Source organism: Acanthopagrus latus, chromosome 11 (genome assembly GCF_904848185.1).
Source record: "Acanthopagrus latus isolate v.2019 chromosome 11, fAcaLat1.1, whole genome shotgun sequence".
NCBI classification, from domain to species: Eukaryota; Metazoa; Chordata; class Actinopteri; order Spariformes; family Sparidae; genus Acanthopagrus; species Acanthopagrus latus.
The window spans coordinates 30,326,977-30,347,118 of record NC_051049.1 but is presented as its reverse complement, the minus strand read 5'-3'; positions in this window follow the sequence as shown (position 1 = coordinate 30,347,118).

Sequence of the window (20,142 nt, the reverse complement as noted above, 5' to 3'; positions counted from 1 at the left end):
TTCGCGGATGATGTGGTCTTGTTGGCTCCTTCGAGCCGGGACCTCCAGCATGTCCTGGGGCGGTTTGCAGCCGAGTGTGAAGCGGCTGGGATGGGAATCAGCACCTCCAAATCTGAGGCCATGGTTCTCGACCGGAAAAAGGTGGCTTGTCCCCTCCGGGTTGGGGGAGAGCTACTGCCTCAGGTGGAGGAGTTTAAGTATCTTGGGGTCTTGTTCACAAGTGAGGGAAGGATGGAGCGTGAGATTGACAGGCGGATCGGTGCGGCGGCCGCAGTAATGCTAATTAATGTCAAGGACTGTGGTGGAAGACAATGGTAAAATATTTCCTTTCTCTAACACTGGATTTATTTATGCCAAAGGTTTTAAATGAAATCAGATTTTTTGTGTATACATGTGCCGTTTTCAATTGGTTCAAAACTGATGTTAAAAAAGGTGTTGCCAACAACGCCACCTAGGTATGAGAGCCTAGGACCCTCAAAGGTAAACACACACACAGGTTCTTCATTAAAATCAGGGTTTGAGCAGAGTTAAAAAACCATGACTCCAATTGCCAATGTACACGTTATTTATTAAAATAAAACAAAGAGGTAATAAAATGAACCCAGCCCAAAGTCTCCCCCAAGGATCCCTCTGTGCCCCTGGATAGCCCACTCTCGGACCCGGCCGTGACAGCAGTCCCCGTCTTCCTCAGAGGTGGACAAGGCCTTCAGTCAGTGCACACACACAGGGGGAAAAAAATAAATAAATAAAATAAAAAATAGATGGGGTAAACAACCCCAAATCATGTTAAAAAGAGGAAGAAGAGGGTACTTAGCTGTTGCTAAGGGGTGCATTGTGACAACACCCCTCTACGAGCCCAAGTTGCTTCCCCTCAACTCCAGCCGGGATGAAGGTCGCACTCGTCCGTGTTTACAGCCCACACCCCGCTCTCTCGCTCCCTTGGCCTCCGCAGTCCGGCACTCAATCCACCTGATGTGGGGGCGCTAAGCCATCAGTCCTCCACTGACACACCAGCTCACCTACTCCACGCAGTCTCTCCTCCACCTGGTTCCACAGCCTTCTCTGTTCTCCCGCGCTCTGCACTCCAGGTGAAGCACACACTACTTCTCTGGGCTGGAGTTGTCACACCGAGTGGACGGGGCTGCTGTGCTTCAGGTGCGGGTGCTCTCTTCAGCAGTCGGTCCTCTCCTCGCGATCTGGCTGTTTGGTGCTCCTTGTGTGCACTCGCCTCTGAAATATAAAGGGCACTCTCCTGCTCACCACCATCTGTGGCTCGTTATCAATTAGACTGCTGCTGGCAGGTCTGTGAGTAGTTCACGGTCAGTTAAAATAAAACGAGATACAAGTCAACATAAAACACAACTACAACCCATCCATCCATCCATCCATCCATCTTCTTCCGCTTTATCCGGTACTGGGTCGCGGGAGCAGCTGTCTGAGAAGGGACACCCAGACTTCCCTCACCCCGGACATTTCCTCCAGCTCTTCTGGGAGGATCCCAAGGCGTTCCCAGGCCAGCTGGGCGACATAGTCGCTCCAGCGTGTCCTGGGTCTTCCGCGGGGTCTCCTCCCAGCGGGACATGCCAGGAACACCTCCCGAGGAAGGCGTTCCGGGGGCATCCGAAACAGATGCCCGAGCCACCTCAACTGGCTCCTCTCGATGTGGAGGAGCAACGGCTCTACTCCGAGCTCCTCCCGGGTGACAGAGCTCCTCACCCTATCTCTAAGGGAGCGCCCTGCCACCCTGCGGAAGAAACTCATTTCAGCCGCTTGTATCCAGGTTCTTATTCTTTCGGTCATGACCCAAAGTTCATGACCATAGGTGAGGGTAGGAACGTAGATTGACCGGTAAATCGAGAGCTTCGCCTTTCGACTCAGCTCTCTCTTCACCACGACAGACCGGTATAACGACCGCATTACTGTGGCCGCCGCACCGATCCGCCTGTCAATCTCACGCTCCATCCTTCCCTCACTCGTGAACAAGACCCCAAGATACTTAAACCCAACTCTGTAAAAACACAGCATAACATGCAAAATAACACAACATGCAGTGTAACATAAATGTCTTTAACAATCACAGCAAACTAAACAATATACTGAGATACAACACAGAAACTGACCCTGTCACATCTACAATAACAAACTAGATGTTTCTGATACTCTTCAACTCACCGTAACAGTCAGTCATGGGTGACATTTTTGTCATTTTGTAACTAATTCATGGCTGCTTCAGACCAACACACGGACCCACCTTGCTGTGTATGTGTGCGAGTGGAGGAGCCTCCAAGGGCGTGATGCTCCAGGTTCGATAACAGCTTCATATTATTATTTTTTCACTAATACAGCCCTGAATTAGCAGTATTGAAGTCATTAAAGGTAATGCAAACAAGAGAGACTGACTGAAACGTCGGTATGCGTTGAAAAGGCTGATATGTTTATTCACATTCCACATATTTAGAATATGGTGGGGCAAATTAGACTATGGCGGGCAGCCACAGTCTCGTCAATGTATGGGCCGGCAAGTAGTGACAGCTGTGTTATGGTGGTTGCATGGGTGGTTGGGGTCAGGCCAGAGTGGCCAATAGGGTGGCCAGGATTCAGCGTGAGGTGGCCATGGCCACCCCTTGCCACCCCACCCCATTGGACAAATATCCCCCACAATCTTACTTGTTTCCTTAACTGTGAAATCGGGAGATTAATGGGAGAAATTACTGACCGGGAGAATCGAGGGAGATAGGGTTAAAAATCGCGAGTCTCCCGTGTGAATTGGGAGAGTTGGCAACTCTGGGAATCTGAGGTCTGTAGGGAATAAGAAAGAAAGGCTCACAGCCCTGATAAAACCTAAGAGGGAATATCATGAGTGCAGTGTGTTGTGTTTTCACAGAGACGTGGCTTCACTCACACATCCTGGACCACAGCGTGGTGGTTCCCAGCTTCAGCACTGTTTGGGCGGACAGGGATGTGATAAGCAGCAGAAAGAAGAAAGGAGGAGTGTGTGGCAGTGGGGAGTGGTTAATGCACCGGCTGCTGGAGGAGAGGGAGGAGTGGCCGGTGTTCAGACAGCTGGACAGAATCAGGTAATCAGCCAGCTACATAAGCACGCTTGTAACCTGGTTCTGATCTCTTGCAGTAGGCTGGGTCCGGGGGCAGGACTGGAGTGGAGACGGGCAGCAGAGAGAAAGAGGACAGAATCCTATCCTCAGCCGTCAGAGGGATGGCTGTACATTTGTGTTTTGTTTTACCGTCTGTGCCTGCCCCAAATAAACGTACACTTAACCAGCTAGAAACTCATTCCAGAAGAATTTCCCTCTCGGACAACATTCATTTTTAGCATGAATAGTATTCCTCATGAATTTATCATTAACTTTTTTAACCAGGAGAGGGTGTCCATCAGTAAATAGTTTGGAGTCAATTCTTGAATTTGTGCTGCAGGGTCCTCCCCAGACGGGGGAACAACGGTGCTGCGCCACTATACTGATTTTCAATGTTAGCTGCTTTACAGTCGGTGGTTGTGGGCTGCCGCAGTCTTCTCACAAAAAAAGTGTCCCCCCCGCTGACGGTGACGAGCTTCCCTCCGTCCGTCTGTCCCCCCCAGCTGACAATAACAAGTGTCCGTCCGTCCCCCCGGCTGACAGTGCGCCAATATACTAAAACTTTCTGGGGAGAACCCTGGTGCTGTGTGAGAGATGATATTTCATCAATTGTGATGCAGCGGTGGCCTGTGATGTCATCCACTGTTGCCCAGATACAGACGCAGCATCCTAATGCATTTATTGTCATCAACGCATTACATTTCACCAGTATATTGACTGTCCCACCAGAGACTATAACACACTGGATCTTTTGTATGCAAATGCTAAGGATGCATACAATCCCTGACAATAACTGACTGCATCACAGAATAAATCAGGTTCCGTGAACACACCACCATGCCAACCTGGACTGTACGCTGCTTCCCTAACAATAAGACTTGGATCACCAATGACCTGAAAGCCCTTCTTAACAAGAAAAAGTGGGCGTTCAGGTCTGGAGACAGGGAAGAACTGAGGAGAGTGCAGCATGAATTCAGGGATATGCTGAGGGCCTGTAAAGACACCTACAGGAGGAAGCTGGAGGCCAAACTCCAGCAAAACAATGTGAGGGATGTGTGGACTGCACTGAAGCACATCGCTGGGTGTAAGGTGAGTGGCAGACAGTCATCAGGCAGCTTGGAGAGGGCAAACGAGCTGAACAATTTCTTCAATAGGTTCAGCTCACAGGCTTCTGTTGTCTCCCCAACACCTCCAGACCCCCACACACCCTCACTGCCCCATATGCTTCCTCCCCTCCCCCCTCACTCCCCTGATGTGAACTCTCCTGTGCAGCACCTCTCCTCCTTCTCCTCCTCCTCCTCCTCCACTCAAGACACCAGCACCCTTCCCCGCGTGACTGTAACTGCAGGCCAGGTTACGAGACAGCTGGAGAGACTCCGCCAGCAGAAGGCCGCAGACCCTGACAGTATCAGCCCCAAGACAGTGCCAGCCAGCTGTCTCCTGTCCTACAACACCTGTACAACCTGAGCCTTAGTCAGGAGAGAATACCGGTGCTTTGGAAGATGTCCTGCCTGGTTCCTGTGCCAAATAGTCGACACTATCAGATCTCAATGACTACTGACCAGTGGCCCTCACATCTTACGTGATGAAGGTGCTGGAGAGACTGGTCTTGGCCAACCTGAGGCCGCAGGTGAGAGCCCTGCTAGACCCTCTGCAATTTGCTTACCAGCCCCACTTGGGAGTTGATGACGCTGTCATCTACCTGCTGCAACAAGCCCATTTGCACCTGAATGGTAGAGGAGGCACTGTGAGAATCACATTCTTTGATTTCTCCAGTGCTTTTAATGGCATTCAGCCACTGCTACTGGGGAAAAGCTGCAGGTGATGGGTGTAGATGACACAATGATATCCTGGATTACTGACTACCTGACAGGCAGGCCTCAGTTTCTCTGTGTGGGCAGTGTTCTGTCTGATGCAGTGGTTAGTGATACAGGAGCTCCACAGGGGACTGTACTGTCTCCTTTCCTGTTCACCTTATACACCACTGACTTTCAGTACAACACCAGGTCGTGTCACCTGCAGAAGTTTTTTGATGACTCGGCTGTTGTTGGGTGTATAAATGAGGGACAGGACGAGGAGTACAGGGCACTGGTAGACAACGTTGTGGAGTGGACTGGACAGAATCCCCTGCGGCTGAACATCAGCAGGACCAGAGAGATGGTGACAGATTTTAGGAAGAAGAGGAAGACGGCTCCCCAACCACTGGGCATTCTGGGAAAGGATGTGGAGGCGGTGGAGGATTATAAATACCTTGGTGTTAGCATCGACTGGAGATCTAACATCGAAGCTGTCTACAAGAAGGGGATGAGCAGACTTTACTTGCTGAGGAAGCTGAGATCCTTCATCGTGTGCAGCAAGATGTTGGAGATCTTTTATCAGTCTTTGGTGGACAGTGTACTTTTCTTTGCTGTAGTTTGTTGGGGGAGCCGCATCGGAGCCAGTGACACCAACAGACTCAACAAACTCATCAGGAAGGCTGGCTCTGTGATTGAGGGTTAGGTAGGGGAACAGATACAGTCATCAAAGAAGATGAACTGCTTATGCGTGGGCACGGGCTGAATCCTTTGTAAGTTAATTAAGGGGAATATTAACGAACTCCCTAGTTCTGGATCTTTAATCAGACCTATATCATCGGTTAGAAATAAACAAGAAAAAGCAAACTAACTAACTAAATAAAGGAGAAAATCCTCAGGCAGGGGCCCTACTCTATTAACCATCAAGCACCATCAGTTAAGAGACCATAGAATTACAGAATGAATTAAAAAAATAAGAATAATCAAAAAGAAAAAAGAAGAATTAGAAAATAAGAGGGAGAAAAAGAGAGGAGAAGAGAGAAAGAAGAGAAAAAATAAAAAGGAAGAAGAAAAGAAGGGTGAGGGAAAGAAAAGAGAAAGAAAGGAAAGGATGAAAAGAGAAAAAAAGGCGACAAAGAGGAAACCAAGGGAAGGTTAGGGTTGAGGTTAGGGGCTGAGAAAAAGGGAAAAGGGTTAAGAGAATAACATCAATACAGACATTAAGGGAAAATTATACGTCATACAGAGGGAGTAATGGTTAAGTTTAGGGCCCTATGAAGTGAAGGTTATGATAAGGATGAAGAGAAGTTAGGCCTAAACAAGAACAGGACATGGTTATGATTAGGGTCCCTACAGAGAAAGTTATGGTTATGGTTAGGATAAGATAAGACAAGGTAGAAAGATCACAAAGAGAAAATACAGTCAGAGAGAGACACAATGCCAGGGAAGGTAGGAAAGTGAAGTAGAAAGATCAAACAAAAATAAGACACGAAATTCATAAACAAATCATAACAACCAGAAAATCCAAACCAAATAAATATTTAATATAAAGCAAGATATGTACAATAACTTAAATGCATTTCTTTCTATTTCACAGGAACCGGGCTTCCCTGGAGCTGCTCCCTGCCATCCGTAGACTCCTAAGACCACAATGAAACCCTGCAGTCATCCCGGGGAGAGAAACAATCTCCAGAAGAGAAATAAATCATGAAAAATGAGAAACAATAAAGAATCATACGTGCTATAATCCAAATTATCACCACAAACAAGGTTAAGTGCTAAATCAATGAAATACTTCATGAAAGTGCTCAAAATATAGACTTCCAAACACACACAAAACACCACAGACAAATAAGTGCTCAAACAATAAGTGCTCAGATAATCGGGGGGGAAAACACAGCAAAAATAATAAAGAATAATATATACAAAAGTCAAAAAAGAAGAAAAAGTGATAACAAATCATAAATAAATATACAACAACTCTTCAGGAGAGGTTCCCGCCCCAAGATGAATGCACGTGTCTGTTAAATGCTCTGTAACCCGGAAAATAATAATAAAGATGAAAGAAAAGAAAAATTCTGCAATCCTATGGACAGCTATTGCTGTCTAAGGCTACGTACTTTAGACGGTGAATACCGTACGTGATAAAATGTCTATATAGCGCTGTGGTTGTGTTGGAGTTGGAGTTGGTGCAGATGTGCTGACATGCGCATCTTGAGTGTTCTGCCCGTCTCTCCAACATATAATTTTTCACAGTGTTGACACTGTATAACATATATGACATTTTTATTTTGCGGGGTAATTTGCTGCGCAACAGGAAGGCCTCTGCCTGAGGGTTTATTAAAAATGAACGAGACTTGAGACAGCCAAAAGGGGTCGCTAATAGATCATTTTGGATTAAAAGCCGTATGGATTAGGGCATCTATTAAATTTTTATTCCGTCTGTATGCTGTAATCGTCTTAAAATCTCGAAGAGGAGTACATTCTTGCTGAGCCCGAGCAAAGTTATTCTTCATGCTAGAGGTAAATTTATAAAGGTGGTGTGAAAACGTTAAAACCATGGGGATAAGTGGGGGGCCCTGACCCTCCCTCTTATACTCATTCTGGTCGTTAAAGATCTTAGCCACCTCCGCTTTTATCTCACGCAAAAAGCGCCGTGAATAACCCCTCGTTGCTAGGGCTTGAAACAGCGTAAGAGTCGCTTCTTCTACGTCGTCGGGGTAAGTACATATACGGTGAAATCTGATCAACTGTGATTTAATTAATCCCCTAAACGTATGCTGGGGGTGATAGCTCTTCCTATGTAAAAGTGCATGCCTATCAGTCGGTTTAAAATACACTTTTGTGGCCAAGTTTTTTGTCAGACCATCAAAGGAAGGCATAAAAAAGACGACCGTATCTAAAAACTCAACCCTCTCTTTTTGTAGATTATATTTAAGTTTAATACTGGGATGATGTTCATTCAAGACAGAAAAAAATTCCAAAAAAGATGTCTCCGTTCCCACCCATAGGCCAATATATCATCCAAATATCGCAAATACAGTAACGGTAATGTCGTACACTTCTGAAAGGCCGAACGCTCCCAATCCGCCATATAAATATCCGCATACGAGATAAAGGATTAATGTAATAATCTATGAACTCCGCTATTCTGTACGATTCTGAGCCACAGTCACTTACTATGGGCCTGCCAGCTGGAATTTTGGATGGTACAGTCCATGATTCAGGTGATTTGTGAATCTTAGGCAGTAAATAGAATAAGCTAGGGCGAGGATTTTCAGGACCATATAAATAGATTAATTGTTTGTGAGATATGAATTTTTGATCATATAATTTCTGAACCAGACTGTGTATAAGCCTCTGTGTGGCCTGTTGCATAGAATTTGACAGTTCAATATAATATTTGGTGTCCTGTAACTGTCTGTTAGCTTCAAGCAGATAACTAATTCTATCCTGTAGGACGATCTGTCCCCCCTTGTCAGCCGGCTTGATGATGATGTTATCCAATTTTCTTAAAGACGACAGAGCTATACGTTGCTCCCTAGTGATGTTATGCCTCAAGGGCGCTGTAGGGGCTCTGAACGAATTAAAAGATGCAATGTCATTTCTGATCAAAGCCTGGAAAGTGGGGGAAATCAGAGATTCATTAAGTCGATGGATTTTTAAAGGGGACCACAGTCCGGTTCTGGTTGAAATTAAAATGATCTAAAATCTTCAATCTCCTATGATAATCATACAGGTCTTTGCGAAGCAATGTTTTATCAAAAACAGTCGGCGTAGGGATAAAATTAAGGCCTCTCTCCAATAGTGCTAGTTCAGCAGAGCTAAGTGCAAAGAAAGAACAGAGTACCATCACATTACTAGAGGGGGGATGGGAAAGATTCCTGTCCCCGCTCAAGTTTAATTGATCCAGCCAATGTTCGAGAATTGATTTAGCAATTTTCGCCGTCCAATGAACTGGGTCTCTGGGCTCTGTTCTAAATCTGAGTTTAGATAGCTTGTTCAAGAAAGTGTATCGACGCGTGATGGTTTGATTAAGAATCTCCACCAGATGTTGCTGGGCTTCATCTAACTTATCTGAATAGTTAATTACAGGCACCCTGATGATGGCATTAGGAAAGGCTCTCTTCGCTGCTGTGATCAGGTGAGTCAGCTGTTTATCAGTAGTACTAGGTTGGTAACATTTAAGGCAATTATTTAAGCCTACTGAAAGTACTACCTCCCTGACTTCTGGATCAGTGGGAACCTTCAGAAGAATCTGACAGATGTGATAACAAGTAGCACCCAGGAAACTATCCACCTGTATCTCCTCATTTTGAAAAGGAGGGATACGGGAGAGATTAGAGTCCCCCACAATAAGGACAGGTTTAAATAGTCACGCTACTAGATGTTAAAAGAGATGCTGTTTCCTTCTCTTCCAGAGCCTGCCTACTAGTTGATGTTCTAGGAAATCGTTGGGGCTTAGGAGAAGGAGGGCAGACCTCAACAGTCGCAACCACAGTACGAGCAGGCTTCGGATCAGGAGCGTTCGAACCCTCTTTATCAGTTAAAGGAGCTGTATTAACCTGTTCCAATCTGTCAGTTTGAAAAATCAAAGGCATGTCCTGTACCGGGCGGGGCAAAGGTGGAAAATCCCCATCCTGGACCAGGAAAGCGTCATCAGGGGCCGAATTAACCACTGGGGGAGACATGGTCATTGCACGTAAGGTATCAATGGATGAAGTAGTCAACCTGCGGCCATATCTAGAACGGGCCCATTTCAGAGCCCTATTGTAAGCCTCGAGCTGAAACGATGGTAAGTTTAACAGATGGGAGGAAATGACAGCATCATAATGATCTCTCAAGATGACAAAATTCTGGTGAATCCAGGTCTCTGTGTTCAGTTTATCCTTCTCAGAGGTAGTTGGATTAGGAGAGGCTGGTTTAATGAAAGAAGTCATTTTTGTGAGGGTTAGGGTTAGGGGGGTTAGGGTTAGACAAACAAGCGGAGGCCAGGCGAGCTACTGTGCACACACAACATAGGAGATCACATCGAGATAGTCAGCAGAACAGATAGTATTGTCACTCATGACGAAGCTGACATCTCCCTCATCTAACACGTTTGATGCAGCCAGGTGCAGGTGTGGTGCTTAAACTGTACATATGACACTGATGTGGTTGTGCTCATGGAGCTGGAAGGTGGACATTACATCCTGGCCATGCATGTTCTCTCTGGGTTTGACACCACCTCCTATCCCGTTGGTAAAGGGAAGGTGTCCACACAAGGCCATGACAGTAGTACCTGGTGAGAGGAGGGAGTTACTGACTTGCAAATCAGAGAGGCAGTGAGGTTTTTTTTTTCCTGGCTCTGTACAACCACAGGAAGTCTGCATCTCTAAATGTCGCCAGATACGACATATACTGAAAGTGCAACCCCTCCCCCAGCGCTGAAGACACTGCCTCCTACAGAGTGCAACTTGAGCAGTACATATGATGTCCCTTTGTTTGTGCATGAAAAAGGTGTGAAAATGTGTGTGTGTGTGTGTGTGTGTGTGTCAGACCTCCTCTTGACACCCCATCTCTTGTGAACTGCATGTCTTATGGGTGTGATTCAGGTGCTGCGGCTAATTAGTATTTCTTAGGTACTTGTCACCCTTGTGTCAGACAGGAAAACCTTTCATTCTGGTTGTGTGTGATCTCAGGCCCCCCATGGTATCCCTGTTCACTGTGAATTGTTCTTGGAGGGGGTGTTTGTGTGGTTGTATGAGTGTGCTCGTGTGAGTGGGTTTTTCAGGGGTGATTCTTGGTTGTTTGTCACATCCTTTCCAAAAAAAAGGGGGGGGGGGGGGGACTTCAGACAACGTCTGTGTGGTTCAAAGACAGATAGTTGATAGAAAGCCCCAAAAGGTAGATCGTTCACACTGTCCACGCTGGCCTTTGTCAGGAGTCGATGAGTCTCAATGTGTTGTGCATATGTATCAGGCCACACCAAGAGTATCCTATTTTCATGGTGAAGAGCTTTACCAGGCTACGTGACCCACTAAGCATGCATGATTTCATATCTTTGTAGACACACTCTGTTGAGCGTGGGTGTCTGTGTGTCTGTGTGTGCCAACATGTGTATCCAAGTAGTAATCAAGCCCATTAGCACATATATACCACTGTGGATATAGGCACACACGTGAGAATGGAAGAAAGTGGCAGTAAAAGAAACAAGCGGGCACCGTCGTTTACCGCAGAGGAGATGGGCGTCTTAGTGGATGAGGTCTGGCATCACCGTGATGTTTTATTCGGGGGAACAAGGGGCAAAAAGAACATCACAGTGAAGAACCGTGTTTGGCAGGCTATAGCCGAAAAGATGTCCCCCTCCAGCCCATGTGGCCTGCATGACTGGGGTGCTGTGAGGAAGAAGTGGCAGGAGTTCCAGAGCCAAACAAAAAAGAAGAGAGAGAATCCATGGGCACAGGTGGTGGAGCACCTTGTGGGACGACCCTCACTCCCGACGAGCAGAAAGTCCTCTCCATCATCGGGAAGACGGCCTATGAGGGCATTAGTGGGGATGTAGAGGAGCCATCTGGGAGCAGAGCAGGGACGTGCACGCCCCCAGGAGAGGATGACCCCCCACAACCGTGTCCTGTCCCAGCACGCCAACCAGCAGGGCCTGGTGTCCGCATGCTGGGAGGCTTAACAGGGTGGCCCACAGTAACAACCTGCACTTGCAGCGAGACGCTGGTGCGCCTGGAGAGGGAGAAGCTGGTGGTGCTGCGGGGGATAGAGGGCCAACTCGAACAACAAACTGCCCTGCAGGAAGAGATGGTCCCGATAAAGCAGCTGCACCAGAGACAGCTGGCGCTTGCCGAGGTGCAGTTCAACCGTCCCTCCATCTCGGCTCCAATCATCCCTCCCCAGGATTCAGGTACAGGGCATTTCTATATTTTATCTGCATTACACAATGTGTCCCATTCAGTTTCACTTATCAATCTCCCTTCATTGCAGGTGATGCAGACGCCCAGTAAAGACAGCATGAAGCCCCCCCCCATATGGTTGCAATAAACTACTTTGGTTTCCTTTTCAACCATGTATTGTGTGGATCATTTTGCATTGAAATGAGGGTGTCAAACCTAGCAATGAAAAGTCCCAGGCAATTTGTAATTTATCTAAGCGTAGGTTCATGACTTGTGCGTAATGTGCACCCTGACGCACATGCTTCTCACTACTTTCAGCACAGCATGTTTTGCTGCTAATTTCCCACTTGTTACCTGGTCACCTCAGAAACGTGGACACTATACTCCCACATACTATATGCAACAATACTTAACATTGCAGTGCCAGACTTTCCGGTAAAGCACCCAGACACTGCAGCAATAAATTATAGTGTGCAGGACGTTACATGTAGCCTACATCTGCTGGTTCTATTTATTTATTTCAGCCTTCAGGCCTGACAGTTGATATGGGTGGTGTGGTGGTTGTGGGTTTTTGGTTTAGTGATCAGTGACTGGTGGTGAAGGGGTAGGGGCGGGGGATCCCAGCCACTGCATGGAACCCGTGGTGGGCATCTTTATGTGGGTCCGGGCATGGGGCAGGAGAATCGGTGTCACAGCTGCCACACTCCGTGACACCGATGCCTTGCTGAGGCTGGTGCCATCCCCCACTACCTCCAGGAAGCTCCCCACTGCGTAAAAACTCAGCGCAGCCAGGAGCTGCACCTCCGGACTGAGGGCAAAATTGCAGCGGGTTGCTCTCTGGATGTGTGGAGACACCAGAGTGATCAGCTGTTGGATCTCCGCACGGGGCAGCCAGTACTTTGCCTGGACAGCGCGGTCTGACAGCACGTCCAGTGGGGAGAAGTGCTGACTCGCATATGCATTTATGTAAACCGTCTGGCTTCGCGCACGGCGATGGTGTTGGTTCACAGCGAGACTATGCTGTATTGCAGCCATGGTTTCTCACAGACACGGACTTTGGCAACACCTTTATACAGAGTAGCAGGTGGAGCCTCTCTGGATGAGGTTCAGCTGATTTCAATTACATCTATTTCCTTGATACCTGTGAAATGCCACAGGGTTGTTCATGTTTTTTTATGTGCAGTACTATAAACTCATATATACAGATGTGTGTGGAAAACTTGAACGTGTAAATCAGTAAAACGTTTTTTTTTTCTTCTCTACTATTAGCCTATGTTTCTTGCGCCAGTGGTCCGCAGCTATGAGAGAATTTCAACATTGATCATTGTTTTATTTTTTTGAAAAGTGGAGGATATAAATTTCCCTGACGTGGCTCGATCACTGAGCATTTGGTCGCTAAGAAGGCTGTTAAGAGTGGGTCAGCTCAATCTTACATTTCCTTCTTAGTGAAAGATCTTCTTAAGTTAAGAGCGACTCTGGGAAACACATCCTTCTTTCACACCGTTCTTGAGAGCACTCCTAAGAAGATCTTAGCACTTAAGAGGTTCTTAACGAATCTGGGAAATGCGGCTGTTATCGTTTGATATTTTGTTGTTCCTCTGTAATGGTCGATATAGGAAACACATCCCTACTGATTTAAGTTAAAGTAAGGAGTTGTGTTAGGTATGTATAATTATCCCCATTTTCAGTCTTGTCTCATTTACTTAACAGTGTGGATGTCTATCATTAAAGATCTTCATTAGATTAACCAGCCATAGATGAATCGGGGGGGATTGTTTTGGACATGTAGCCAGGTAGCCCATCCGTTGGCTATTTCAGGAGTTCTGTGATTTTATGTATGGTAAGTAGTTTTAATAATTGTTTTTAATCAGTAAATGATATATTTACAAGGTAGTTAAATGATTTTGTCATGATGTTTTTACCCAGTGTTTCTCTGGCTTAATATGGTCACCATTTCTGCCATGCTAGATGCAACCCTACGTGAGCATTTAAGGCTTATGAAGCGTGCATTAAGAGATCCCAGTGGTGTTTGGTATCTAAGTAAAGCACATTTTACGTATAAATACGGATGTTTTAATTGATTAATTCTGTTTTCATATGAATTACCAGGGCAGAGTTGTTAAGTTAAAGAATGTAGTTTAACATTTATGTAAAATTAACTTGTCTAATGACCCGCCCTTTTGTTAACACCTGGGGGTCAACAAGGGTCCTGCTTAGGAGGGGTGTGGTTATCTGAGTCTTTATATAACTAGCTGTGAAGAAAAGCTAGCTTTTTCTCCTGCTCTACTGGTGTCTCGCTGTGCGGCTTTAAGGCTAGTAGGTTTATACTGGCTTTGTCTTAAAGTTTTTTGTTTCACTCGCTGTTTCTACCTGTTTCTATATTTCAGTTCTTTTGGAAAAGAACATTTTCAACTAAAACACCAATGGAATCTCCGAATGGTGAGTTCTTAATCTGTCATTATTCTATTCCTAATACGACTGTTGTAATGGTTGAGTTAATCATAGGATAATATTTGCATACTGTTTTAAAGGTTTTGTTTGTTAGGTCACTCGGTGGTTGCTGTGTTGGCTGATGGTGAAAACTCAACTGCTAACGACCAAGGTATGTGTTTATCACAGGTTTCTTTTCTTTTCTTTATTTATTTCTTATTAATTAATTAATTAATTATTTTTTTCAAATTTTACAATTGGGAATATGTATTATTGTATTAAAACTCATTTTCTTACTTTTTCTGAAGCTCTGACGTTTGGAGGTGGCGGATCATCTCTAAGTCACGAGTGATCGGCAGCTGCTTGAGGGTTACTCAAATGGTGTCTTTTCACTTTTGTTATCATTTATTCAATCTAACATGTGTTTTAAAATACTTTCTTTATCCTCTTTTGTATAGTTTTCCAGGGAGAAACACAACCTCCTGGTGAAATCCTCAGGGCAGCACAAAAAAAACTTCATGATCGGATAGCTTTTTGGAAACAGAGAACTAATGTGGAGGACCAAGAAGACATTGACAGTGAGGCATTATTCTGGTTTATACTTCTTTCGAGTTTCTTTCTTTTTTGTCTTTTCTTTTTTTCCCGTCTCTAACTTATCATTGCAGGTTGGTGAACAGCACATTACATCCACCAGGTGCACCTTCAAGAGAAGAGACCGGGACAGGGATCAATCTTGTGGCTCTGCATAGAGAAGTGGATGAGGCAGTGCAGATGCTTGTGCAACTTGTTGCAACACAGTGTGATGAGGTCCATCCAGCCCCTGGATTTGTGATCGCATCTTCTCAAACAGGTGTTGTAGAAAATGCTGTGTCTGACAATGCTATTGCCAATGTAACCCCTCGGTCCAGTACACCTTCTGATCATATGTCAACAGATTTATTGCCAGTTCTGTCTGTTCAAATAGAGTCAGAGTCAGGACACAACCAGCGGTATACAGCTGTCAACATCAGTGGGTCCTAACAGTGGTGTGATTGGTGTGTCCAACACACCTCTGGTTTGTTTACAGTTGATTCTCTAGCTTTATCAGGTGTGTTTGATGACCATCGAAATACTAATCAGGATGCCTTGTCAGAGCATGTTACTTCCCTAGAGGGTTTTGATCTGCCCGAATTAAGTAGCCGTTATGGACTAGAGCTAGACATCAGCAGTCTTGGTCTAGCTGTACAACTTGGCGCAGAGACACAGACACTACTTAATCTCCCACCCTCTGTGGATAACAGAGTTGACCGGTTGGCTATAGTGGTAAATAGTGAATTTACAGAATTAAAACAGCGATACATAGCTTTGGAAAAATCTGCGAGTGAAAATAGAATCTTGTTAAAAAAAAAAAATGAAAAGTTAATTGAAATCGTACTACAACTAGGTAGTTCTACAGTGCAGTATAAAGAAGACCTTGCAGCTGTGAGGCAACTGTTGGGGGAGCAGGCGGCTTATAACACCTCCATTTCAATTTTGCTTGAAACACTGGTGCAGAGGCTTCTGAATTAGATTTTTGCTGTGTCTCTTCTTATCAGATATTATTAATCAACATGCCTTCTCTTAAAAAAAAAATTCAAACTTGTAGATGGCGTATGGACTGTTTTAGACACCGGAAATGCACAGAACTTGACCCCTTTGTGTTTACTATGTTGGCATCCAGTTGTATGGGCGTGTTTAAAACATTGTTCCTGAAGAAAGACACACGCTCTCACGTATGACGGTGCATACATCGGTCAGTACAAGGTATTTTCAGATGTGTCTATACAATGGTTTGAATATCTGAGTCACACTCGATCACGATAAAACATGCCATCAACCAAGGGGAACATCAGACAGGTCTGTACTTTGTGGATGGGTATCAACCTGATACAAAAAAGTGTTATGAATTTGCAGGCTATTTTTACCATAGGTGTGTCAGGTGCATCAGGTGCTATGCTCAAGCTAGTTTAAATCCTTTGACCAGAGAGACTTACGGCATACTCTATGGGCAATTCATGTCGAAATTAAACGATTTGAAAGTTAGATACGGTCATGAAGTTGAGGTAATGTAGTGTGAGTGGCTCCAACGTAAAAAGAATGACTCTAGCGTCCAAATGTTTTTACAGAGTTACAGGAAACCAGAATGTTTGGACCCTCGAGAGGCTTTGTTTGGAGGCTGTACAAATATGTTGAAGTTGTATCACCAGGTGGCAGATGGTGAGAAGGTGAGATATTATGACTTCACCAGTTTGTATCCTGCTGTGAACTCACAAAATCAGTATCTGATTGGACACCCACAGATAATCTATAGGGATTTTCCCTTGATAAGTATTTCAGCTTTGTGAAGTGCGATGTGCTTGCTCCGAGAGGGTTATTCCATCCTGTCCTGCCCTATAGGTGTCACAAAAAACTCATGTTCCCATTATGTTGAATATGTGCCGAGGAGCTGAACCAGACCAGCGAGTGCACACATAGCGACAAAGACAAGCAGCTGTCAGGTGTGTGGGTCTCGTTTGAGCTTCAAAAGGCAGTTGAAAAAGGCTACAAGGTCATGAACACTGATGAGGTATGGCATTTCCCAAACAAAACAGACACCTTGTTCAAGGACTATGTCAAGACCTTTCTCAAATGTAAGCAGGAGGCGTCCGGCTATCCAGGACATGTCAAAACGCCAGAGGAAAAAGAGAAATACAATGAGTATTTCAAAAAAGAGGGCATCCAGCTAGACCCAGACAAAATCTGCATCAACAAGGTGGTGAGAAGTTGCAACAAACTTCTTCTGAATTCGCTGTGGGGTAGATTTAGCATGCAGAATAATCTACCATCATGTGAGTTGATAACAGAATCACAGAGATTCACCCAGCTTATGTTTGGCAATCAATATCATGTTTGACAGTTTTGTTTCATATCAGACGATGTGGCTATGGTGCAGTGGTGTCATGCTGACATTAAAGCAGCCAGAACGAAAGACGTAAATATCTTCATTGGTGCCTTTACCGCTGCCCATGCCCGTCTCATGCTTTATGATGTGTTGGATAAGTTAGATCAGCAGGTGTTGTATTGTGATATGGACAGTGTTGTTTTTACATTGCAGCCGGGGGAGTGAATACCCCCCTTAGGTGAATGCCTGGGTGATTTGACCGATGAGCTGAATGATGGCAATGTGTGTAACCTCCCAGAAGAAGATTATATCACAGAATTTGTGTCAGGGGGTCCGAAATATTATGCCTATCACACAGCTCGCAGCAAAACAATGGTTGAATGCAAGGGCATGACACTAAACTAAAAAAAAACCAAACAAACAAAAAAAAAAAAAAACAGCGGTGGTCACCCACAAGTCTCTTCTGGGTCTGGTTCAGGCTTTTGTCGCCAATCAGAATACAGATGCACACGTGATGACTGTTTCTGAAACCATCAAAAGAGACAAAAAGCACTTCCACCTCAAGAATGACACAGTCACGAAAAAGGTTGAGGTTGTTTACAACAAGTGTAGGGTGTTGAGTGATTATACCACCCTGCCTTATGGCTATTAGACTAGATCAAGAATTTGATGCAAGGCTGCAACATCCATTTAGTCTGGTGATGAGTGGGCCTTCAAATTGTGGGAAGACTTTTTTTTGTCAAAAACATTGTTGAAAAAGCGTTGACAATCATATCACACAATATTGACAATATTGTGTACATATACTCCTGTTGGCAACTGTTACGTGTGGCCAGGTTAGTGCCCTATGTGTGTGTGTGTGTCCTGTCTCCGCCCTGCTCTGCCTTCCTGAGCTCAGGTGTGGGCAATCACCTGAGCAGGTAAAAGGAGGCAGTATCAGGGCGTCTCTCTCTCTCTCTCATTTCAGGTGTGTTGCAGGAGGAGGGAGGCTGCGCTGGCCTCACAGTCTTTTGCTGTTTTCTACTTTGTTGTTGATTTGAGTTTGGGTTCAGTTCCCTGGCCTGTTAGAGTGCCAGGGCTTTGTTGTTTTAATTTGGGTTTGAGTTCCTGGTAGTCCTGTTTTCGTATCTTTTGTTTTCTTTCTCTAAATAGGTTTAGTTGTTTAGGCAGCTTTAGTTGGGAGGATTCCCCAGATGCGACGGTCATGGCTGGTCTGGGGTCTCCTCTCTCTTTTTTTTAGTTTGGCCAGGAACTCTTGCCCTTTTTCTTTTGTTAAATAAAAAACCTTTAAACTTGACTGTGTTGAGTCGGCGTCCTTTATATGTTACTGGCCTCTTTGTTCGAGTCTTTGGTTGTGTTTAGTTTGGGGCCGTAACAGCAACCTTTATATAATCAGCTGCTACAGATTAGAGACATTCATTTTTTGAACAGTCTACCTGAATCTCTGTGTGATGTGTTGTTACCCCAAGTTACCTATCTAGTTCAAAACTTGTTTATTCAAGGCAAAGCGAGCCGGACTATTAGTTTGAACACCAATTACCTTGTCTTTGTCAGATTGGGGTAAAAATGGAAGACTATGGAAGGGGAGGTGGACCCAAACGCAGTTACACAGGACACAAGATAAGGGGAACAAAAGGCTGAATGCAAAAAAAAAACAAACCCAAAAACAGACAAAATGGGACAAAAGGCAAAGTAGCAAAACAAAACCAGCAAGACAAAGTAGCAACAAAAGAAAACAGCAAGATAAAGTATAAATCAACAATCAAAGTGCAACGCAAACATGGAAAACTCAAAACCAAAACATACCAAACAGGGGACAGGAGCTTGAACAGGAGCATGAACAGGCAAAGCCAAACCAAGACAAACAATGACCGGACAGGGAGTAAATACACAGACACTAATGACATGACGAGGAACAGGTGAGGAGAGAGGAGGGAGGATGCCAGGTGAGGTAACGAGGGGGAGGAGCACATGAGAAAACATGACGGTAACAAAACAACAGACAGAGGGAGCCAGAGGGGAGAACATAGGAGAAACTTAAAGGACACACGAGGGCATGGAAAATCAAAACATAAGACACAAGACATGGAAAAACAAAACATAGGACACAACAAGACATGATATAAGGACATGAATCAAATACAAAAACCAAAAACCAGATACAAGAATAAACACAAACAGGAATCATGAAGTCTTGTTCAAAAATCCTAGAGATAAATACCAGATCACGTTAATAGGCAGACAAATGTTTCCCGGTAACTCCAAATTCTTTTTAAAGGCTTTTAATGACGCCACCAGTACCACTTCAACACCGAGTGTACAAAGGGTCATAGTAGGGGATGCCAGCCCAGACTTTATCAATGCTCTGTCTGAAATAGCTCTCAATGTGCTAAGTGGCAACATCCCTTTGACTGATAAACAATACAAACAAAACAAAAAAGTCACACTTTTTAAAAAAAAGGGTATCAATCAGTCTGGAGGTTTTTTATTGCCTCTACTAGGAGCAGTCATACCGTTCATAACTGCTCTTTTTAACAGAAGTTGATATGGAATATACGGAGAAAATGTTCCTGGTACCACAGCATCAGTTGGATGCCTTAAAACAGCCACAACAGTACAAGCAGAACAACAGGTCCATAAGACAAACGGCGCAAAAAAGAATTGGATAAAGCAATGATTGATGTCCTAAACCTGCCAGACACCAATGTTTATGAAAAAGCCAAAAAATATGCGGTTATTCTACAGAGATACTTGGTGTTGACAAAGCAGAATGATCTTGAAAAAAACATTTTGACTCTATCAATACCAAACACTTCAGACCTAGTGCCGCATTTTGACGAGGATGATAAAAAAAAGATTTAATTGCAGAAGAGGTATTAAAACACCTACCTAAAAGAAGTAGGAGAAATGCTGAACATATTTTGGAAGCTGTAGCCCGTGCAAAAAACGTGATCTCGTGGACAGACCAGGGTGAGATTGTAGTCAACAGCCGCCCTGTCCAAGGTTTGCATTTATATGATCTGGTAAAAAGTGTCACTGCAGCG